At 40.4% G+C, this 15,733-nt stretch overlaps 1 protein-coding gene across 2 annotated transcripts in view; it reads left to right on the top strand.

Annotated features, from left to right (window-relative positions):
* Positions 1-15,733, top strand: part of LOC139698560 (arylsulfatase B-like) — a 69,373-nt gene that overhangs the window by 34,568 nt on the left and 19,072 nt on the right. The gene's annotated exons all lie outside the window — the stretch shown is intronic.

Here is a 15,733-nt window from a genome sequence, read left to right as displayed (position 1 = left end):
ACATGATGCTGGAAGAGAATGCTAAATATTAATTGAATAGACAAAGTGAGTAATGTGGAAGTATAGCGAAGATCAGAAGAGAAATAGATCATGTGGAGAACTCTGCGGCAAAGAAGAACCAAATGTATTGGACGCACCTTGAGAATTGAAACACTGATGGCGATGATAATAGGTATGGAATGTAATTGACAAAAAGTTTATACTAACTTCAGCAACAAAATTATTGTAATTATCTGAGAACAGCGAAGTTTTAATGCAAACTTTCAAACATAATTTAATATAGGATAATCAACACCTTTGAAAACGGTTCGCGAGCAGTACACCACTTTGCCCAAACGGAGAAGATATATATTTTTTTCCCTAAAATTCCACCTTGTCATACAAGACAAGACCGAATTTAAGATCAAGTTTATTCCCATAACTAGCGAAAACCGTTCGAAAATCTTTCAGTGTGTGGTGACCCGGCTTGTAGCCTCCTTGTGAAAATTCGTTCCTTATATCCGTGCCGTGAAAGGTGGAAATCGGACTGCGTGTTTTATATATTAGTTTTTATCATCTGGAATAAGGAGATGACTGAAGGCCGCCTGGGTGAGATAAAAGCTTTTATAAATTTGTCAACATTTGTTCCAGAAAAAAAAGGTAGATCCCAGCAAGGTGATACATTTTAATTGAAAAATATTGAATCGCAAAAATGCGCGTATGAAGTACGAGAAAAAACAGGAGACCTTACTTTTCAATGCGCCCTCGTTATTAATATTTTTAACTACATTGATATAATTATAAGCAACGTACATCATACTGATACAAGTCTGCACGGCCTCAAAATTTTACTTCATTAAAAAATCAACTTTCAAATGTTAAAGAGATAATGTTTACCCCTATGCAGACGTACGTATATCTCTCGGAAATGTTTCATAATTTCATCAATAAGGATCGATAATGTTCTGGGGACGGATAATATATACACACAAATTAGAATGCCTATTGGTATCAACGCAACGGAGAGACGCTTTAAAATTTGGCGCGGGGCTGCCGTTGAGTCTGTCGGGTTAATCGTGAAGAACGGAGAAGGAAATGCTCTTGGTCAAACAATATTTGATGCTTGGGAAATACCTCGTGATATGTACCTAATTGTTTTTGGGGTTGACCAAAACTTAACCTTTAATGGGTAGCTCACGGGGAATATTTACGAAAACGATGCAGCAGTTTTTCCCATGAAAATGGAGCCCCAGTTAGGGGTTTCGTCCTTCGGCTTCCATATTCGAGAGTAACAATAAAATTGAATCCCAGGCGTCGCAAGGATTCCTTTTCCGGCGAAAAATTCAAATTTTCGTCTAACAGAAGAATTACAGAAAGAAATGTAAGCTCAAGGGATTTTGTTGAAGAGTATACGCAGCTAACTGAATTGAAAAGACAAACGAGAAAAAAATTGAGCGTAATCCGTTCCGATTTGGTGACCCTAGACTTCACGCGACGATTTACTCACTGGGGCACAACTATGTCGATGAATTTATCGAACGTTATACATAACTTTCAACCCGCGATTCTATTTCATGTATTTCTTCTGTCTACCGCTGACGTACGAATTTAAATAAGTCAGAATCATTTTTTATGTGCAAAGATCTAATTTCACAGATAAAAATTTCAGCTTAGTTCTTGCCATCGTTTACAAAATCTCTGTTACTATTAAGAAGCAACCGGCCGGCAAGGACATCCCTGTCCTCCCTCGATCCTTAATACTATCCTCCTCCTGGGCTCGAAACCCGCAGACCAGAGCAGAAAAAAATGAAACGGGGAACTGATCCCCCGGATGCGGATGAACTTGATTCGCGGCGATGGACGGCGTAGTGCCCTGGGGGACGAATCGGTACTCGGTCGCAGGAAGGGGTTGAACTGGCTTCGCCTCGGCGCATTCCGATAGTTCGTAGTCCGCTAAGCGATCAACGTCGCGTTTGAAAGGACGGCTGTTCTTTATTTTTTTATTAGTGGAGCACCGCGACCTCGTCAGTCACTCGCTCACGGTCGAGGGAAAGGTGCGAAATCTCAGCGAAATGGAAAACAAGTGTGGTATGAAATGCGGGACTTGTGCGTACGCGAACGATTTTCAGTTAATGTGACTATAATGTGGTAATATCTTTTCGTACATACGTTTGAATGCGCATGCCACCTTTTCAGTTGCAGTTAAAGGATGAGTTTAAAAAGAGCAAGGCAAAAGCAGTTAACACCTTACCTTCTAAATCGAGTTAACGACTAAAATATCTACTAGCCGCGATTTCCGCTGCTGTTACCTCACCATGTTTATATACTATACAACAGTACGCTTCATATGCATGCCTCAATAATTTTTACATGCTTCCAAGTTTCATATTGATTATTAAACTCTTTCTATACATATTTTATTTCCTTCATAAATATACAGAGGGCAAAGACAGCCGATGAAGAAAAATTTGAAGAGCTGTAAGAAGCCAGTTCAAAGAACATTATTTAGCGTAATGCCATACGGAATGTCTTACATCGTACGGGATTCTAAAGTTTAAGAAAGATAAAGTAAACATATGACAGGAATGCCCGGAGGGACCTACCGGATATTGGGGAATATCCCAATTGAAGCATTCCCCCATATTGAGGTTTGAATCTCAAGCTGCACTGGTGTATGTATACATGTACGCCAAGACAGGGTCCTAGGAATTATTTCTATCCATGATTATAAAAACACACTGTTAGGTAAACTCAGTCCATTTACATAGTAGTGGGTAACACTTATGCGATTAGAAACATACCAATATTAGAAATAAATCCAGACAAATGGGTGCTCCATTTGGCTTAGTGAAGATTAAACCCAATCGTTTGATCGATTTAGATGCTAGTTTTGTGCTTCTCTGCCGAATTCATAACGATTTTCTTCGTCGAGTCGAAGTAATCCCAGAAGTACCCGACCCAAAAAGGAAAACTCAAAATATTTGGAAAAAAAGTTAATTATTTTCAACATCATCTCCTTTCAGCTCTATACACTTTTCCCAGCGATGTTAAATAAGTTCGATAACCTTTTTTACTATAAGAACTGTCTTGCTCCTCAAAATAGCCATTAACTGCCGACATCACTTCTTCACGGTTGGAAAATCTTTGGCCACCGAGCCATTTTTTCAAGTTCGCGAACAGAAAATAATTCAAGGAGCTAAATCTAGCGAATAGGGCGCATGAGGTAGCAATTCAAACTTTAATTCGTGAATTTTGGCCATTGCAATAGCGGATTTGTGAGCTGGTGCATTGTCTTGATGAAACAACAATTTCTTCTTAGCCAAATGCATCCACTTTTGCTTGATTTCTTCGCTCGAATGTTGCAATAAGTTCGCATAATACTCGCTGTTGATATTTTTTCCTTTTTCAAGATATTAATGAAAATTATCCCACGTGCATCCCAAAAAACCAACGCCATGACCTTGCCTGCAGATGAAACGATCTGAGTCGGTTCTCCATTTAGAATCCGTTGTTTTGATTGTTCTTTTGTCTCGGGTGTGAAGTAATGGACCCATGCTTCATCCATGGCTATGAAACGGCGCAAACATTCTGCTTTGTTGCTGTGAAACTTTGCTAAACACTCAATTGAAACATCTTCACGACACTGGTTTTGCTCAAGTGTGAGCAAATGCTGCACCCATCTTGCACACAGCTTTCTCATGTCCAACGTTTCAGCCAATATGCGATGTACCGCACTTTTTGAAATGCCTACTATGCCTGCTAGCTTGTGAACTTTCAGTCGACGATCATCCAGTATCACTTTGTGGATTTTCTTCGCCGTTTCTGGAGTTGTCACCTCATTTGGTCGACCAATACGATGCTCGTCGTGACAGCTCGTACGGCCTCGTTTAAACTCTGCTACCCAATATTTTACTGCTGTAAACGAAGGAGCAGACTCACCTATAGTAGAATCCAGTTCAGCTTTTATATTGGTTGGGCTGAGGCCTTTCAAATAAAAGTATTGTATCACATAACGATGACCAATTTTCTCCATTTGCACAAATTCACTGAAAACGTTCACTATTGTTGACTACCAAACAAATGCTAAACAAGGTGGCGTCTTCAAACTTGTAACATATGCTTAATATTTTACATAATTTCTAATACAGTGATACATTTCAGACAACTACCGCAATCTCTAGGTTAGGCCGGGTACTTCTGGGCCTCGCTATAACTGTGGACGAAATATTGACACTACTACAACCAGAAACGAATGAATACTCGAAACAGTGGGTTTCCTACGGTGGTCCTGCTCCGAAGAAGGCCAAGACGGTGTAATCGGCCACGGACTTTGGGAAATCGCGGAATCATCTATGTTCTATTTTTAAAGAAATGCACATGGTTTTATTGTGACGTGACTATCCATGGCAACTCGGTAAACCTGATCGGAAAAATGTGGTGGGGGTATGCCCTTTCAACGAAGCCAGTTAGTTCCGAGCAGTCAGAGCGAAAGACGTGCCTCGGCGTGCAGTGTGTTTTTCGGCTTTGTAACACGGCACGATGGAGCGTTCGCTTGAACAGCGATATGCCATCAGGTTTTGCGTGCAGCTTGGGAAGAATGCAATTGAAACATTCCAGATGCTTCAAAAGGCCTTCAAGGACGATTGAATTTCAAGGTCACTGTCCGGGAGGCGGCGCAAGGCGTTCAAGGAGGCCCGGGAGCAGGTCGCCGTCGAACCCCGTTCTGGGCACCCAACAGCGGCCAGAACCGACGAAAACGTGAATCGTGTGCGCGAAGTTGCGTTCCGACCATCAATTGAGTATCCATAAAATTGCTGACACCCTACACATGTCCACATTTACGGTACATGGAATACATGGGGTACATGGGTACATGAGGTACAAGTGCATTTACCGTTGTAGCGCTAATGTGAACTGTCGATCCATCATCCATACCTACGGTTCCACGCACTAATTACTCCGTTTTGCTTTTGCTCACGGGAATCCCCCTGACTTAATGATAGTGTTCTATTAAAAAGAAAATATCATCAAGTAGGAGTAAATCATTAATGAAAATGCCTTACGGGGAGTGGATAAGGAAAGATTTTTGAGAAAAGCGACGTATTCAGCTCCCTCGCCCGGCAGTATTGCTTCCTTTGTTCTCCGCTATCAATTAAATTTCATCCGAAAATAACATGCACCAAGGAGCTTCAATTTGCAGCTGCAACGTGATGGCGCCGATAACCAGATTGAATAATTATGGCCTTAAACTTGGTGTAACCCCGCTAACTTCAAAACAATCAGTCTCCCCTGGAACAGATCTTACTTTGGTCTTTTCTTCCACATACGTGCCCATTATCAATCGTATATACGTACATGTAGTTGTTCGGTAGGTAGTTTGCCTATTGGGCCTACCAAACTACTTCCATCGGTATTTAATAATGTGCTTTCTCTTTAGCAGTTCCTTTCGTACCCTTCGGTATTGTCGCAAGGGGCGTTTCTATGGTGTGACACAAAGGGTATCGGGGAAAGTCAGAATAATTACACCAACTCTTACCCAAACAATCGTATATTAAACAACATGCTGTCATAATGCACCATTTACATAGGTATAAGCAAATTATAGATGGCTAGACCCTCGGTAAACCAACGCGAGTGCGGGCAATTGAAATGGAAGAACATTACCTGGGAAAGGGTAAAGGCAGGGTAGACGCGGTCACGACGCACGTGACCTAGGCGGAGCCCTCGTCCGTCGGAAGGGAAGGGAGTATGGCAGGGCGAACGCGGTCAAGACGAACGTAACCTAGGCAGAGCCCTCGTCCGAAGTTGAGTCAGCAATAGGACACGCTGTAGCGACAAGCGCAACATAGCCGAAGCATCGTGGCCTACCGGTCACCGCCAGATAACCAACTAACCGCTTTTCGACCAGGCCAGAATGCCTATTGACTGGGCATTTGCCCTTCGTTTCAATGCGGCTTCGGTGCGACTACGTCCACCCCTTCAGCGACAATGTGTGTGCAATCGGCACATAAGGAACAATGACAAACGAAAGTGTAAATTACGAACGTATACCTTTCCAGTGTTAGTGAAGGACTGACCGATTTTCGCCCCGCGACCAGGGCTTTTATACCCAATTTAGGAGTCGGGGGAGGAATACTCTTGAAACATTGTCTTTGGTCACGCGGGAGATTCGGAGGAGCCAGGGAAGGAATACCATGCTGCATACTTGCAACATTGTGTCTTTGATCGCTTGGGGTATTCGGAGGAGCCAGGAAAGGAGTACCATGTCGCAAACTTGCGACAGTATTTTTCAATCAAGTATTTAACAGGAAAAATTGCACCTGTTGCTAACTTTTAGGCGTAAATCTGAATTGGTTATCAGTGACAGAGGTGTCTTTTCTAGTCATCTTTATCTTTAATATTTTCCCATAATTTACTGTGTGTGACATTAATTTAATTCCTCGGTCATTTCAACACTTTAGTACGTCTCCCTTTTTCTTAAAAAGATGTACCAATATTCTCTTCATTCCTTTGGCATTTTCTTTTCGCTCAAGATCTTAATGGCAATTTCAGCAAGCCAGTTAATACTATGAGGGTTATTTGAAAAGTCCTCTTAATGTAATAGAAATAAACGATTTACCCCGGTGAAACTTTTTTATTTTTCAATGTAGCCTCCCTGTCTACTAATGCACTTGGTCCAGCGATGCTCCAATGTCTTGATCCCATCTTCAAAATAAGATTCCTTCATGTCTGCAAAATACCCGTCTACTTCGGCTGTTAGTTCTTTGTTTAAGGAGAATATCCGTCCAACGAGGAATGTTTTGAGCCTGGGGAAGAGATGAAAATCCGAAGGGGGCAAGTTTGGCGAATAAGGCGGGTGTGGTAACCATTCGTATCTTAGTTCGCGCATTCTTGCCATGGAAACGACACACTTGTGTGCGGGCGTCTATTGTCTTGATTAAAGATGACTTTCTTCCTGGCCAAATCTGGCCTTTTTTGTATATCTTTTGCTGTAGTTGATTCATAATTTTAGCGTAGTACTGTTCAGTTATTGTTTGACCAGTGGGAAGATAATCTATCAGGAGAATCCCTTTCGCATCCCAGATAACTGAAGCCATCACCTTTCTGGCCGACCGTGTTGCCTTTGTTTTCTTTGGTGGTGGTGAATCAACATATTACCACTGCTTAGACTGCTGTTTTGTCTCTCAGGTATAGTAGAAGAACCAAGTTTCATCTGTGGTGACAAACCGGCGCAGAAAATCAAAAAATCACAAAACCGACCAATACGCGGATCATCATCTAAAATGTCCCGACCAAACTTAAACTAGTTTGCCCACTTGGCAACATCTGAATATGAAGGAGCAGCATCCCTCAGAGTGAAGTAGCATGCATTTCCTTTCCTTTCATGCCTTCTTTACGAGGTATTTAATCACAGCTCGAATCTCAATTTTTGCCATCTTCACGAATCACTACAAGGGAACAACAACAGAGAGGTGTCGACACCACAGATCTAGCCCCAGAGCACTGACGCGTTACGTATTGAGTCTTAAGGGATTATTTATTACTACGCGGGAAACTGGTTGCGCTTTCTGGTGGTGATTCCGAGAACCTTTCAAACTACCCTCATACTTCATCGCTCAGCGTCCACACCTCAATCGGTATGCCATCTTGCCCAAATGGTTTTTTCCTTCTTCATCTTTTCCACAGCTTCCTTTACTTCTTTATTCTTGATAGTGTACACTATTTCTCTACGTTGCATTATTCCTGGGATGTTTCCTTTTTCACTCTCAACATTTAATAATGTCTTCCACCCACATGTCTTCCTTTTTAACCATATCACTGTTGTTGTTATCCTAAATACATTTTACACAATCATCCCAACTGGCTTGCTCTCTCGCTTTGGTTAACTTGCATTGTTCTTTGCGGATTTTCCTGTAGTATATCGATTCCTAATTAGGGTACTGTGAGGATATCACTTCTGGGGGAGTAATAAGTTCATCGGATGGGGTGTTCATTTTGTAACTCCTTGGCGTCTCTCGTTAAGAATAGGCTAATGTCATCGCCGGGTTTCTCTCCACCTTCCTTCCCTCATTCCCTGAAGGTTCTACTTCAACCAAATTACGCACACCTATGGCGCAACTGATCTCAGCTCTCTGTCCCTTCCCTCAGTAATAGTATTTAGGAGAGGCGACCGACAGCTGAGGTAATTTGCTCCATAGGGGATGGACAGGAAAGGAGGAGGGATGGAGAGAAACCCGGTGTCGGCATTAGCCTATCAAAGGGCCCTCCTCGAAGCACCTCAAGTAGGGATCGAGATATCTTTATAAGATATCCCTAGCCAACATAAGTGTTAATATAAATATAGGTATAAATCTTTTTAACAACATAACCAGCAGCTCACATCTTTAATTGCACATTTAACTTACAACAAACAACTAACAACATTTAACAAACAAACAATCGTTTGGCAACTACAAATTACAACAAAAATTTCCTAATTTCATCATAGTTTCACATTCATGGTTTAGTATCATCATTTGAAGATATTTTAAATGACATTTGATCGTATCTTGTGTATTGCAAGCAAAATAGTGGAAATACACTTAGATTGGATCGAAAAACTTGCATCATATAAAACAATTCGCGTCTTTCAATTTAGCATTGATATTATTCATATAAATTATTTAAATATTACTGACTGAATTTTTCAAAAGCTATGAATGATTGATGAGGAAATGATGAAGGGTGGAGAGAAACCCGGCGTCGGCATTAGCCTACTCTTTACGAAAGGCGCCAAGGGGTCCGCAGCTTAACGTCCCATTCGACGGACGGTGTACTCACTCAAAGTGCCCTCCACAAAGCACCTCAAGTAGGGATCTAGATACCTCTGAAAAATATTCAACCCGCGCCCTCTGGGTGGGAAGCCGGTACATTAGCCCCCGCGCCGTCTCGATCCCCATTGCTCTCCCGGAGTATGCTAGAGGAGCACAGAGAAAAATCTAGGAAATATTCATAATGGTCGCAATAAAGGTTAGACACGATTAAAAAATGAAGAAGAAATAATGTCGTCCAAACTATCTTAAGAACTTACCATAACTTTTAGTTTTTTAATAGGTAGACTTCTTATGGTGATAGTAGTCTGGCGACTTTCGCTCAACTTGGGAATAATGGGAATTAAGATTTTTTAAGGGTGTGAAGGAAGGTTGGGGCATAGCGTCGACTCAAATTTTACGAAAGCTACAACGAGGCCAACTTATCCGCAGCGGAACGTTCGAGGCATTAACTCACATTGTAGTAAGCACACTCCACGCGATACTCAATTGCATTAAAAAAACCTATTCAAATACCTATCGCCTCAGGATTTGAATCTATAGAGTTGGTAGGCTCATTGTTAACCGTTCCTATCGATCTCACTCTTGCAATGATGTGCTAGCTGGTAGTGGGCTTATCCTTAATGAGAAACTGGAGTCCTCCCAACCTAATGGTCGACTGAGTCGGGCAAGGACGATGGCTATCCTAAATGTCGCCGAGGAACGTTGGATATCAGGGAAGAAAGTTGAGGGTCCAGGCCACGTATTTTGTTTTACTTTCACTAACTTTTTATCAAAATGGATTTTTTTTGCAACATCTGCGGATTAGAATCGGAATATTCAAAAATAACTGCTATTGAAACTACTAACTACTAGGAATTTATATTGATGCAAAACATAACTGGGAGACTCACATCAGTCAGACCTGTAATAAACTGAGCAAAGCTGTTTATATCTTAAGAAAGCTCAACTTTCTCATTTCAAATGAGTATCGTTTAACTCTTTGCCATGCATTATTTCAATATCATTTGTCCAAAAAATGTCCACTTTAAAATTTAAAGTGAGGGAGTTTTTCCTGTTACATTTATTCTACTAGTAGCAGTAGTAGTAGTATTAAGGGGAGGCAACTGACAGTTGAGGTCATTTGCGCTATAGGGGATGGACAGGAAAGGATGAAGGGTGGAGAGAAACCTGGCGTCGGCATTAGCCTACTCTTTGCAAAAGGCGCCAAGGGGTCCGTAGCTTAACGTCCCATCCGACGGACGGCGTCTCACTCAAAGTGCCCTCCACAAAGCACCTCAAGTAGGGATCGAGATACCTCTGAACCTCTGAAAAATATTCAACACCACCTGGATTTGAACCCGGGCCCTCTGGCTGGGAAGCCAGTACGATAGCCACTTCGCCATCTCGATCCCCCCTTCCCTCAGTAATTATTACTTTTGGTACTTCCTCACTCCACCAAAAAATTTTCTTTCGAATATGGCAGGCTTCTTTATTGTTTACGAGCATATCAATTCTACTACCGTATTCAAACTTCAATTTATGCTCTTCCAACTAAACTTTTTTAACTTGCTTGCGAACATCGCTCTAAATTTTATTATTAAACTCTTTTGTACTACTTTCGTTTATTGGCCACAACTTTGTCTTTGTTATATACTTGTTCTGCAATAGTTCGTAATACTTAAAAGGAACCTCTGGTACTAATACTATATGCTGATTAGATAATGGCTCCATGGGAATAATTTGAATACAACCAACCTACATGTGTCCACTTTTTTAGCTTATATTTGTGGTTTTTTATTGAAATTGGTAATGGCAATTAACAAATTGTATACCGTAGCAAGAATGGTGTTCAACCTTCTGCATTACGACTTCCATGCCCAGGCGTTCCGTGTATCTTTTCATACCGTACTCTCAATTGTTCCGCATACCCATTGAAGTCCCCTGCCATTAGCAACCACTCGTTCACTAGAAAACCTCGACTTGCTGTAACCATTTGTTCTCAGAATAAATCTTTTGTCCTGTCGTCTTGCATACAGGCCTGCTAATCAATTATTATTATTCATGAGATGATATTGTTGCATAATGGGTATCTGTAGATCGCCGTTAAGAAAAAAACGTCTGACCTGAGATCAACGAGCAGGTTCAATTGATGTTTCTTATCTAAAATAACTGATAACCGATCAAGTAAGTGTGTACCCGTCATTTTTTATATACAAATTATTGATAAAAAATATCGATTTATTGTATTAATCTTGATATAAAAATAGCTTACAGATTCTAACAATATATACGTGTACATCTGTTAAAACGTTCATTCGTTCCTTTTAGAGTGTTTGTTGCACAATAAAGCTGAATAATTCAGTCTGCCAGGAATGGGCTTGAAGGATACCAATTCTCTTCACTCAGGTACTTTAAATCAATTCTTTGGGCATTACTAGTTTATCACGTGGGTGCACATATATCAACAATATGAAGTATCGCAAGAACTCAATGATTTCCCAAACTGGGGGAAAATTCTGAGATCTAAAAATTCGGGTTTCTCGGTCTTGGATTGCAGATATGCAAAAGGACCTGGTTATACGTTATCAGCTCTTATTCCAAGTTTACAATGCTGTCTTCTAATATCGTTCACAGTGCCGCTGGGCTGTATTTTATTTACATATGCATTATGAAACCTTCGTAATGTAATGCAATGCCAATAATACTTTGTTTGCGGAATTATTGGAGGAACGGCTCGATTTTATATTCTAAACTAGTTAAGTTACTAATACCTATAGGTCCTGTATGAGACGAGCGATTTTGGAGGTCATTAGTGTGGCCTGTGATTGGCGGTAAATTAGGTCAAGGTGGTATTTAGATGGAAGGGCGGAGAAATATCCATTATTGACAGTAAACCATTCCCCATGATAAGTGCCAAGGGCAATTGGAAAGTCACATCCGACAGATGGAGTAATACCACTTCAACTGAGCCTCAGTCGTTTCTCTTTAAGTTAAGTCTTTGAGATTGTAGATCCCATAGGAGTATGTTCTAAGCAGTCCCGAAAAACTACTGCACGTCGTTGTGAGCTATTTAAATCGTTCTGGACATTGTGAACCACCTTTTACCCGGCAACTTTTTCCTCATGAAATACCTCGTAGCTTCAATGCCCCAAAATTGACTACATAAAACCTTATTCTAGTTCGCCATCTTCCCGGGTTTTAATAATATCATCAAGTCCAATCCCAACTCCCAATATCCGTCGATCTCCGTCGACGTTTTACTACTTCCATCAGTTTTCTCAGCGAATTCCCCCAGGTGTCACTTATTCTCATCTTGTCATCGCTTCTGTCCGTCTCTCTCCATGGAAATCGCTCAAAGGGCTTCAAAAAACCTGCTCATCAAGTTAAATCGTGTGAATTCACATGGGCGACATAATTGGTCTCGTATATGATATAATGTAATCTTTTGTAGCTTAAATAGATTTTCAACTGAAATGATAATGATAAACCCCATTTAAGTGAATATGTACCACCGCATATATCTCCCTGATCGCGAAATTCTTGTAAGTAATCATACCACGAAGCCTCTGTCATACCACGAAGCTCTGTCACCGCGGGATTTTATAAGCCGTGAAAGGCAAAGCAATATTATATTTTTCAAATGCATAAAGTATACGTTAAATAAATGCATACAGTATATCGTATTAACAAAATGCTATGATAAAAATCATTTTATTTTCTTCATAACTCGTACCAGTAGTCACATAAAATGGGATGGCCTGCGATACACGGATATTTTTTTTTAAACGAGAGAAGAGCTATTGCAATAGCACATTTAGGCTGTCATTATTTACGAAGTTTACTTTCGTATGTGGTAGGGTCCAATTAACATGAATTAGATTCGAGTTTTTATCATAACGCTGTTGGATTTGTGAGGGAAAATATGTCATGCATACAGTTTTCTGGAAGAGTTCAAAAGGAGATTGAAACTTAACTGGTCGATATCTGTCAAAACTATTCCACTAAGCGTGGTGTTTTTTCAAGAATAAAAATTTAAATTTTATTCAAATCCAAAACTTTTTTAAAAACATGGATACGAACTAATAAGTAAGTATCGCTACAGAGTCCTCCTAAGAGCGCATTACTATATATTTGCAAAACATAAGATACATTATTTGCAAGTTTTATGGAGAATAATATCGTGAAAATTTTATTTTTTTATTGTAATCAATTTGTCGCTACATCATCCACCTGCACCATCAGTTCAGAATTTTCTTGGATAAGTGGTGCATGAACCTCCTTAAAGTAGCTGATAATCTTTTCTCCATGCCTCTACACCAAGTTCCGTTAATAATGCTTCTTTATCGTTTCCTACATTTTTTCTCGAAATGTCCTTACTAATGTGTCTATTTTAATTGAATAAAACTGCGCACCTAAGTAATTTGTTCCACCAGTTGGAGCCGGTAGAACAAATTATTTCTGCGGTGGTGTATACTCTCCTTGTTCACGCCTAATATAACCTTAACCGGAAATAATTCATGCCTCTTGAAAGTCTCACGGCTTTCACTATGTTGTAATTTATCTTTAACCCATGCCCTTCGTTAATGCTGTAGTATACTGCTGAAGTGAATGAAGACTTGTAAACAAGACTCCAGCTTAATTAATAAGGTCCCCGCTTAATTTCATGTTGACCCTAAACACTTCTTCTTCTCGTTTGTCGAACTTCCTTGCTCAAAATATTCGTGAACATGAAAAAATACGTAGTTTCCATTTTGTATAATTTTCCCGATACTTTTCATCTGTACCTTACATTTCATTCATGTGCACGTGGTAATGCAATCCTTTTCCCCTACGCAACTCTCATTGTTTTTTTCACTGCGGTCTTTCTTATTCCTAAGTCATGCTCTACTATCGAAAGTTTCCGAACAATGCGCGAACCTTGCCGGAAGGCAGACGAATCTTCTCCGATAACATCCCATGCACAGTTGAGGAAGGCAACGGGAAACTACCTCAATCATTTATCCCAAGATAATATGATGAACCTAAACTTGAAAATTATGATTCGCGGCAACTAGGCTATATTATGGAGAGACAGATTTAAGTACAGTGTAATCAATTCGCACAGCTTCCCGGAATCGGATGGGGATGTACAAGTGAGCAATGCTAATGAAAGGTAAAGTGTAATTCAAGAGAATAAAACCGAGTATACAGAGGAGGAACTTGAATGTAGAAGGCGAAAATTACACCAATACGGAAATGGAGTGAAAGGAGACAGAGGAAAATATATGAGTGGGGAAAGGGAGTACTGGCACAATAGAAGAAAGATTGCAAAAAATGCCGGTAGCCACAAGCGAAACAATTGGAACGGTAAATAGGAATATGGAACAAATAGGATTTTAAGTATTACAAGGAAACCTTGGGTTATAGATAGACGTTGCGATTTGAAAGATAGACGAGAGAAGGAAACGAAAGAATGCAAACTCAGAATGAGATAGAATGAATTACAAAAAAATAAACAATAAAATGAAGCAGGAAACTATTGTGGAGAAAGAAGCATGTTTGAAGGCGCAGTGTGAGGATAATGAGTGACAGAGGAAGGATAAAATGGGTGCTCTGTGCAGGAAGGTAAAAACATTGTCGAAAAGCAAAAAGGGTAAATTCCGAACAAAAAATCAAAGATAAGCCAGAAACATTATCAAGTGAGGAAAGAATCAAGATATGTAGATGGAAAAAAGGGGATGTTGTGGTGGCTAGCGTACTGGATTTCCACCTAGGGGGCCAGGTTTCGAATCCTGGAGGCGACATATCTTTTCCAGAGGTATCCCGATCCCTATTGAGATGCTTTGTGGAGAGCACTATAAGCGAGTACGCCGTCCGTCGGATAACGCATTTCGTAAAAAGTAGGCTCATCTCGACGCCGGATCTCCACTCTTATTCCCCTTCACCCTATTTGTCCTATGATTTCCTTCTTTCCCATCCATCCATAACGCCGCAAATGACCTCAGCTGTCGGTTGTCTCCTATAAAGCTACTACTACGATGTAAAAAAAGATCTATATGGTGAAGATATTGAGCCCGAAAAATTAGATATTGAAAGAGCATTTGAGGCCCCTCTCTTAGGGTGCGACAACAATCAACAATCTCTTTGGAATTAAGCTAATGCTACAGATATGACCTTGTTATGCGCGATATTCGCAAATTCAGATTAACGGATTCAGGCTTCATTATTTTTTTAATTACTCTTGAGGAATGTTAATTTTTGTAATCACTTCTTATTCAAGTGCAGGATTTGCTTTTAAGACTCACATTAAAACTCAATGCATTAAAGATCGTCGTGGACGGTTTTCGATACAGGTCTTCAAGTACAGAGTATCACACAGTATCAAATTATTGAACCGTGTTAATTTTTTTCTGTAAACTTAGTCACCTCCTCACGTAAATTTTTGTCTGGCTATTCAATGTTAATTTTCGACTCCGCAATAAGCACAAAATGGTATTCTTTATATCTACCTTTTTTGTCCAATGTTTTAATCTTCTACAGCACTTCATGCCGTCCATAAAAACCTATTTTCTCCCTTCATCTGCTCCTCTCCTTTCTCCAACGTCCTCGCGGAAGAGCGGATGTAAATGCCTAGGAATGATAAAATGCAGTTGTTGCTTATTTTCGTGTAAATGACCCAGCCGGGCACGAGTGTGATTGGGGGATTGAAGAAATCAGTGGACCTGTCGAAGGTTTCCTCGTGGGATCAGGAGATCGTCGCTGAGCATTAAGGGATTCCCATACGCTAAGATTGAAAGAAACCATCACGCATACTTGTCTCGTTCGATATCACGGCGCAGATAATTTGATTAGGAAACCTCTAAAGTGATTAAGTGCGAATTTTCTTGTGAATAGGATGAAAATTTGATTTTGGGCAATTTCCGTGTGGTATGGCATGCCATGGAGGGGGGAGAAAAGGTTGCCACGGGTTTTCATGCAGCGTC

The sequence above is a fragment of the Hetaerina americana genome, unplaced genomic scaffold (assembly GCF_022747635.1).
Source record: "Hetaerina americana unplaced genomic scaffold, ioHetAmer1.1.p SCAF_89, whole genome shotgun sequence".
NCBI classification, from domain to species: Eukaryota; Metazoa; Arthropoda; class Insecta; order Odonata; family Calopterygidae; genus Hetaerina; species Hetaerina americana.
This window is presented reverse-complemented; position numbering and strand designations above follow the sequence as displayed.